The sequence below is a fragment of the Uloborus diversus genome, chromosome 1 (genome assembly GCF_026930045.1).
Source record: "Uloborus diversus isolate 005 chromosome 1, Udiv.v.3.1, whole genome shotgun sequence".
Taxonomy (NCBI): Eukaryota; Metazoa; Arthropoda; class Arachnida; order Araneae; family Uloboridae; genus Uloborus; species Uloborus diversus.
Window position 1 is genome coordinate 114,682,321 of NC_072731.1, and position 8,126 is coordinate 114,690,446.

At 34.2% G+C, this 8,126-nt stretch overlaps 1 protein-coding gene across 1 annotated transcript in view; it reads right to left on the reverse strand.

The window, feature by feature from the left end:
• LOC129231592 (glutathione S-transferase 1-like) overlaps positions 1 to 6,949 on the reverse strand; it is a 32,322-nt gene extending 25,373 nt beyond the window's left edge. The window contains exon 1 of the mRNA XM_054865955.1: positions 6,807 to 6,949. The gene's annotated coding sequence lies outside the window, so the exon portion shown is untranslated. The remainder of the gene's footprint in view (positions 1 to 6,806) is intronic.
• Positions 6,950 to 8,126: the final 1,177 nt, after the last annotated feature.

An 8,126-nucleotide genomic window follows, 5' to 3' on the forward strand; every position in this document is an offset into this window, starting at 1 on the left:
TCATATCTCCGGTCTCTGAAAACATCTAAAAAACGTAAAACTGTAAAAGTATTTTTTTCGCGTGGCTTTAATTTTCGTGACTTTTGCGAATTTGTAGTAAGCCTCGCGAAATACATTGTTTTATACTTTCGGCTTGGTTCACATACATTTCGCGAAATTTTCAGCTCCCTAAATCACTGATATCTTCATTTTCGAAAAAATAAGTGCGTTTACAGTAATACATAACCTAATGACGCATATTTGCAAGGGAACAAATTTAAGAACATTGCATATAAATTGCTGCATGAAACAGTTTTAAAGGGGGGAGGGGGGAATGAGTTAAAGAGTTCAGAAAAAAAAAAGAAATAACTCGAGAAAAAAAAATTAACCCTCATGAGTTCAACATGGGATGTGTAATCTCCCCTGTCTTGTACACACATATCACAAATTGCTTTTATTAACATACCGCAACGAAATTTTTCGAAGCCAGGCAGCCAATCGCGGAAGCAAACGGAGATAGGAATGTTTCAATTCAGTTAGTCTCCACATTATGAAAACAAGTTTAAAACGATAGAACTGTTGTGAGAAGACTGGAAAAGCTCGTATAAAGATGACATGTGCTTCTGAATCTGACAATAAATTCCCGTCATCGTAACGAGAAGTTTCGGATCTACGTTGTATCAAGGCAAACATTATACAAGAGCCTTAATGAAAAAGGTTTTTATGTCACAATGCCAAAAATATGGATTTCACGCTGTTTTAAAAACGAGGATTGATATGATTGGTGCAAAGAACATCAGAACTGGAGTGAACATCAATAATCCCACGTTCATTTTACTGATGAATGGAAATTTAGTTTTGATCCTAAACGTGTTTACGTGAAGCTGGAAAGCTGCAACAATCTGTTGATCCAGGCTCAAACAGCGTTCCTGTATACGCAAAGGTACTATTTTCCTACTTTTCTTCTACATTTTCAGTCTGGAACATATAGCTATCAGTGAAACGTTAATGTTGTTTCAAATGCTACTAATATAATTTGAAAAATCAGTTAAATTAGCATTTGTTACTTGATGGTTGTTTGATTTGTATTCACCGAAAAATCCGAACTATAAAATAACGTGTGCCTTCTATGAGCCGGCCTCAGTTGCCATGAATGGATCGGTGACCCATTACTGCAAACCATACCGCGGCAAGTTTTTGGCTATTTTTTGAGCTGTAATAAGGAGTAATTATACCTGTAATTCGATAATGATCCCATTTTCTTCTCATAGAAAACATTTTGCAAGTTTAGTTTTTATGCTTCTGGCCAGGTATTCAGTTTCTTGGTTTTCCTTCTTGAGTTACGATGGTGTCAAGAATTCAGAATTATTTTCTGAGTACTAAAGTACTTAAGTTCGCATTAAATTTATTAAAATTCAATCACTGTTGTCCCATAAGATTAATGAAAATGAAAATGAAAATGAACCGGTGTACCACTAGGGTCACGGGGTCACACATGACTGAGCTCTAGGTTGTCAAGACTGATCAATGGAACATTTGCTCATATTGAAAACAGTTTGATTTTCGAAATAAAAATGTTGCTATTTTTGAAACTATTAAGAGAAATAGCGTTAGAAATTTTGCAGTAAGTTTTCGGTGTTTTTATTGTTAAATTGATTTTTAAAATTCATAGTTTACCAAAAGTCAGCAATCGAGCTTTTAAAAGTCCGATAGTGCTTTTACCCTCTACCTAAAACATTTTTCCCATCCTGCGACTGTATACTCAATGCATTTTATAACCAAAAACAGAAAAAACTGCGCCCACAAGCATTGATTTCTCAAAGACGGGGAGGGGAGGCAGTTGTCCCTCCCCCCAAATGACGAAACTTGGCCAGAAGACCAAAAAAAAAAAAAAAAATCCCACTCTTTTCAGCCCAACCTAGTTTATAAGTTTTTAAACAGCAAACTAATCTATTTCGTATATTTTCGTTGCCAAATTCGAAATTTCTATATATCCTAGCCGGTAACGTGTATATTTTTCTATAATTTCAGCCATATTTTCTTATCTATATATGTATAAAAATGGATGTTGGTAAAAGGGGGGGCGGGGGGGGGGCTGTGTGTGTGTGTTCCCTAAGATCTCAGAAACTACCCGGCAGATTCGGCTTGAAACTTTCATCGTTTGTTCTTTTTGGTACTAGGAAGGTTTATAGATCAGTTCGAAAAAAATCCGATTGATAGTTCCTTTTTTTTTCCCCAATTTAAAACCCTGATTCTCGCATAAATGCCCCAGTTGAGGGTGGAAAAATACTTGCACGTGTTAACATTATGTGTCCATCGAAAACGATCTTTTTTCTGCTGAAGATAGCATCTGTTAGAAAGTTCTAAGCTGCATAAAAAATGGAATTGGAAGACTTTCATCAACCCCAAGTCATTATTTAGTGTACCATCTCAACTCCCAGTTGATAGCTAGAATTGTTGTATTGTTGAATATTTTTGCGTTTTCTTTGACTGTTCGAGGCTTTTCTCAAGTCAAATCTTAAAAGTAAAGTTTTTTCACAAGATTACCAAATAATAAATGGATTTAGCTGATTATTTTCCATTTTAATGGAATTTTAGTGCAATTACCGCTTTTTATTTATTTGTGCTGATTGGAAACTTATTCATTATCATATTTACCAGCAGAAATCTCACCAAAATGTTTTCAGAAAGGTAATTCCCGTAGCTGATGCATTTGGCATTTTTTTCAACTGTCGCTGTTTTTAAAGTCAAAGACTACGTAATAATGTTTCTCGGCTTTCACCATGTAAACAAAATATCGCCATTAAAAGAATCTTTAAAACTTTTTTTAAATATGTTAAATAATCCATCAACTAAAGTAGGCAAATCCATAAAAAGCACAAGAACTTCCTTTAATTTTTCTTTTTGCACAATTTCAAACAGTTGCTAAATTTTACTACTTATTTTGGAAGCATTTCGGATGAAACTGTTTAGCGCTATTTTATGATGATTAAAAGTATCTTAGCATCTGGCGACACTTCATCTCTAAACGAAAATTAGTAACATACCGTTTTACAAAGTAGAGAAGGGGAGCATTATCCAAGGTATCCCAAAACGATTACTACAAATTTGGTAACATTTTAAATCGCACCAAAAACCCTCAATAATTGAAATTTCCCAAAATAACTTCAGCAAATGTAAGGGTATTAAGGGCAGCTAGATTTTTTTTTTTCAACAGTTCGCACTTTAATAGCCATACAGAGAAGGTTTTAGACTCCATGTTTAAAAAAAAAAAAAAAAACAGATAAATCTTTTTAAACATGTGACGTTTTATTTCATATTTTAGTAATTCTTCAAATTTTCATATTCTTAATTGTCGTGCTTTCGTTTCTAAATGAATACTATTTTGTTCTTTATAATTATTGCTATTTTAGTTTTATGATTAAGAAAGAAGCTCGATTTTCAATCACGCCAAAGTGGTATAGTTTGAAATCTTTCAGATAAAACAGAAAACAAACGAAAGTGGAGATTGTTTCTCATAATTATTACTGCCCAGGCAACGGCGGGTATTTTTTCTAGTTAAACTTACAAACCTCATAGAGAATCTAGAGGTGTAAAAACTGAGGCTATGCAATTTTTTACTTCCACCTTATCTTTCATTTTGTTCTCGTCATTGAATGAGGTGGTAAACTTTTTTTAAGGAAATAAATGAACTATATCATGATTATGCTATTATTTACCTTTTAAATCAGTTGCTGTCCTTAAGTGCTTTCCAAAAAGAATGCAATGGGAAATTAACTCTTATTAAGTCATTATTTTCGTTCCCCCCTCCCCCTTTTACGTGACTACGCATTGGAACACTATTTAAAATTTTCAAATTTCTTGCTCAAAAAGTTGGAATTTACTGAAACATGACTCCTAGCTAATTGAGTTTGAGAACCCAATATGTTTTTCACAGCAGCTTTTTCCTTTTTTTTTCTTTGCATGTTATAAGTTATGTTCTGCTTTAGAATGTGAAGGTTTCGTAAACGAGATAAGAAATGCAAATAGTAGCCAATTACAAAGGGCATTCAACTAATTCATCTCTTTAAATGTTCCTTCTTTCTTTGGACAAAGAAAAACTTCATTTTAATAAAAATGAATAATATCCGTGAATAAATAAACTGCGAATATTTGTATTAGTTTCAAATTAATCAGTACGTTTGGGTAAAATTCCCAATTAGATTTTTGATTTGCAGATGTTTGTTCTGTTTCTTCTTCGTTTTTGCTCAAAAAAGCAAGCAATAAATATTTCTCAAAAGTCTTTAAGTAAAGAATTCTAAACTGTTGAATGTATACAAAAAAACTCTAGTTACCTAGATAAAAATCATTAGATTGAAACTAAACCAAGCAAATAAACAGACTCAGAAAAATTACATCATCTAATGAAAAGAATTAGCCAAAAAATATAATTCGAAGTAGAGAAAAAACAAGTGCTTGTTTCTGAAAAAAATTTGAACACAAAAGCTTTAATCCGATAAAATTTGAATTGTTACATTTAAATTTATTATTTGTCTTCAGTTTAAAAGTTCTATGCTCCTTCTATTCACTTTTTTAATGCACCCTTTTAAGTACCGTTATGCAAAACTTGAAAACCTCTACGAACATCCACACGGGTACGGACGGAGAATATCATCAGTGTAGCGTTAAAATCATTAATGTTCGATAGACAGCAACGTAGGTTCGTTTGAAAAATTAAGACAACGTTTAATTTGCACAAATAAAACAATGAGCATTGCAAACACGTGCTGACTTACAAGGAGTCTCCCTTTTTTAAGGCAAAGAAATGAGTTTACGGATGAAAAAGCATTTGACAAAAAAGCTTTTCTCTTTGTTGTTCGAAGTTCCCTTGCAACTTCGAAACACGTATTTGCAATTTTTATTGCTATTTGTGAGTTTTAAATGTGATTTTAGTATGTTAAACTTTTTTGCATAAAGGTGAACATTTTAAGTGTAGACAAAAGGCCTTTTGCATGATGGTACTTTCATTAGGAGTACAGTGCGGCGTAAAAGTTTATGCCAGTGGCTTCACTACGGTGGGGGGGGGGGGGGGGGGGAGCGGTCTACCCCCGCTGGCACCCAAAGTGGAATTACAAGTTTAAAAAAAACATGATGCTAAAAGGCATTTTTAAGACTACAAATTTGGAAATTTTCCGAGGGAATAAACCCCCGGACCACTTTTTTCCAATCACACATCATGGAGTGAGTACTGTACTCACGATTAGGTTCATATTGTCAGTATTCAGACCCAGTAATGATTTTTTCTTATTGCAAAAAAAAAAAAAAAAAAAAAAAAAAAAAAAAAAAAAAAAACAGAACCCCTTACTTTGTTGACCTCTCGACGCCCTGCCGGTGCACATATGCATCTAGGACAAGGAATATAAATAGTGTTGTTCATAGTTTTTGTTTGTCTTTTGTACATTAACCCGCTTAAAATTTTGTTACGACACAAATGTAGTTGTTTCTGAAAATTGTATGAATTTCATGTTTTTATAGAATGTTACTTTTTTTGCGTTTGTAGGGGTGACACCACAAATTACCACCCCGGATGCCACCCATAATAGATACGCCACTCTTTAAGCACAACGTAAATGTTTCAATAAAATGAAAAATATGCCTCAGAAGGTTTTAAAGTGTTTACTATATGTAAACAATTACATCTCTAACTCATGCTTCGAGTTCGGAAACAAAAAACTGAATGGAATGTGAAAACTTATTAAAAAACCAGAAATTGTGATGTCGTAAAAGTTTTTGTGTAATAAGGAAGGATTTTCATTTCACGAAACACATAAGTCTTCTTGTAGTATGGTGTTTCCGTTTCACCTGATGAAATCAAATACACGATTTTTCTATTGATAACACAAGGTTATAGAAGGTTTTGGGAGTGAGCCCTCTAAAACTCGCCAATTTGGCTCATTTGCTGATTTGAGCTCTTGTCCCGACAGAAAACCACATAAATAGAGCAGAAATAGTCATACATTAGAAAGAGAAGATCCTTTCTTTTTACGCAAAACTTGTTTGCCCTCGTGCCTCCGTTATCGAGATATAAACAGAACTGCGGAATCGGGAGGGAGGGATGGCCGACTCCGGGAATTTTAGAGCTTTCGATTCCGACTAAAACTTCTGAACCCTAAAATCCATCCGACTCTGGCTCCGCAACATAGGCAAAGCATGTTTACTTTGTTTTCATCATTCAAACTTTTATAAGTTACACAGGAGAGAATTTCGAATACTTTTTCATTTTTTTTTTTTAACTCGTTGCTCGATCAACACAAGAAAAAAAAGTCTACGTATCACGTTAAAGAGATATTTGCAGAAAATCTCACTTATGCAGAAGCTTTTACAACAGGAAAAATAAGGGGGAGGGGATGTTTTCCGTAATTTAATATTTTCATTGCTATTATTTTTACCAACTTTGAATATCCATTTATGATCATATTACTCCCATACAGTAGATATTTGAAAGCATTCTTTTGCATAGTTTTCTTTTTATTACAATATTCACGTTGTGCTTAATACGCCGCACTGTATGGGTATAAGTAGTCTCCTAGTGATCCATTGTCATTCGCGTTTACCCAATACAACCAAAAAACTAATTATTGCGTAAAAAATTCTTTTTTTTTCATCAGTTTTCCTTTTTAAGGTAAATTGACTCTGCATAAAGATAGCCGAGTACACAAAATGCAATCAATTTTTTTTAGCTAAAATTTTATTCCTTTGGGCATTGACGAAAATTTTTCTTGTAGCTACTACACTACAGGTTGGTGGTCGAATTTCTACTCTAGTTAGAAAGAAAGAGGCTCACTCACCTGGCGATTGTGCAGCAATCGAATGCTCACCTCACGAACGGAATCTATCTCGTTTCTTTATCAAACGATCGCAGTGGTGAACCACGTGAACTGATTACCTGAGAGGACTTTCTACTCGATAACTCTCACTCCTGATACCAATAGGGACATATATATCTTATAGTGCATATATGCACTTTTTAACATAAAAATTTGCGCATCATGAAAGACTGGACAGAATCAAATCACGAAAGTTTACATACTTAAGGAACATTGGTACAAGAAAGGGATTACAAAATGAAAGCAAAATGATCATTAATTACAAGTAAAATTCCAAATGAATGAAGGTTTTAGCACCCTATAGCTAAAGTTTCTATTCGCAGCGTAACGGAGACACTTACAACGCCGCCTGGGAAAAAAATTGAAGCTAGTATTTTTATCTCAAAAACGGTTCGAGATAAGCGGAAAAATTCCCGCACACGTATACTCGGTTTGACGTAAGAATTTGAGCTCCGCAAAAGAACTTGTCAGAATGAAAAATAATTTTACATACGTACTGACAACATTAATATAAAATAACTAGCTGTACCCGACGCGCGTTGCTACGCCAACAAAAAAATACATCATTATACTGATTTTCATGACAATCGGTTGAACGGGACAGAAGTTGCTACTCTGCAGTGCCACCTGGTGGCAAGTGGCTTCAATGAGCATATTATGCACCTTCTCCGTGGAAAAATACATATATATAGCAATTTTCATAATATTCGGTCCAGGTATCAAGTGAAGCCGTGACTATACTCAAATTTTGTACTCACGCAGTTTGCAAGATCAATCAATCGCTAAAAATATCAAATAGAAAAAGTTTTAAATCCCCCCGTTGCATGAAAAGTCATAAAACAATAAAGAAAGAATTTATTTGTTCAAACTCAAGAAAAATGGCAACAATAGTATCTTTCACGCGAATTAATTTCTGCAACCGATAATTTTATTCGTATTTATCCAATGGATTGTGACTTAAATTGGAATAAAAAAGGAACTATCAATCGGATTTTTTTCGAACTGGTCTATAAACATTCCCAGTACCAAAAATAACAAACGGTGAAAGTTTCAGCCAAATCTGCCGGGTAGTTTTTGAGTTCATGGATGACATACAGACAAACATTCCTTTTTATATATATAGAGATGATAATTGCTGCCAGGAAACATCGCAAACAAATGGAGGTCGGAAAACGGCAACCTCTAGCTGGAATGTACGTGGCAATACAGGCAAGCATTGTAACAAAAAAGTCTCGTACTACGTCCTACTTCAATCAAACTCGTAGGCTGTCCAGCTTACGG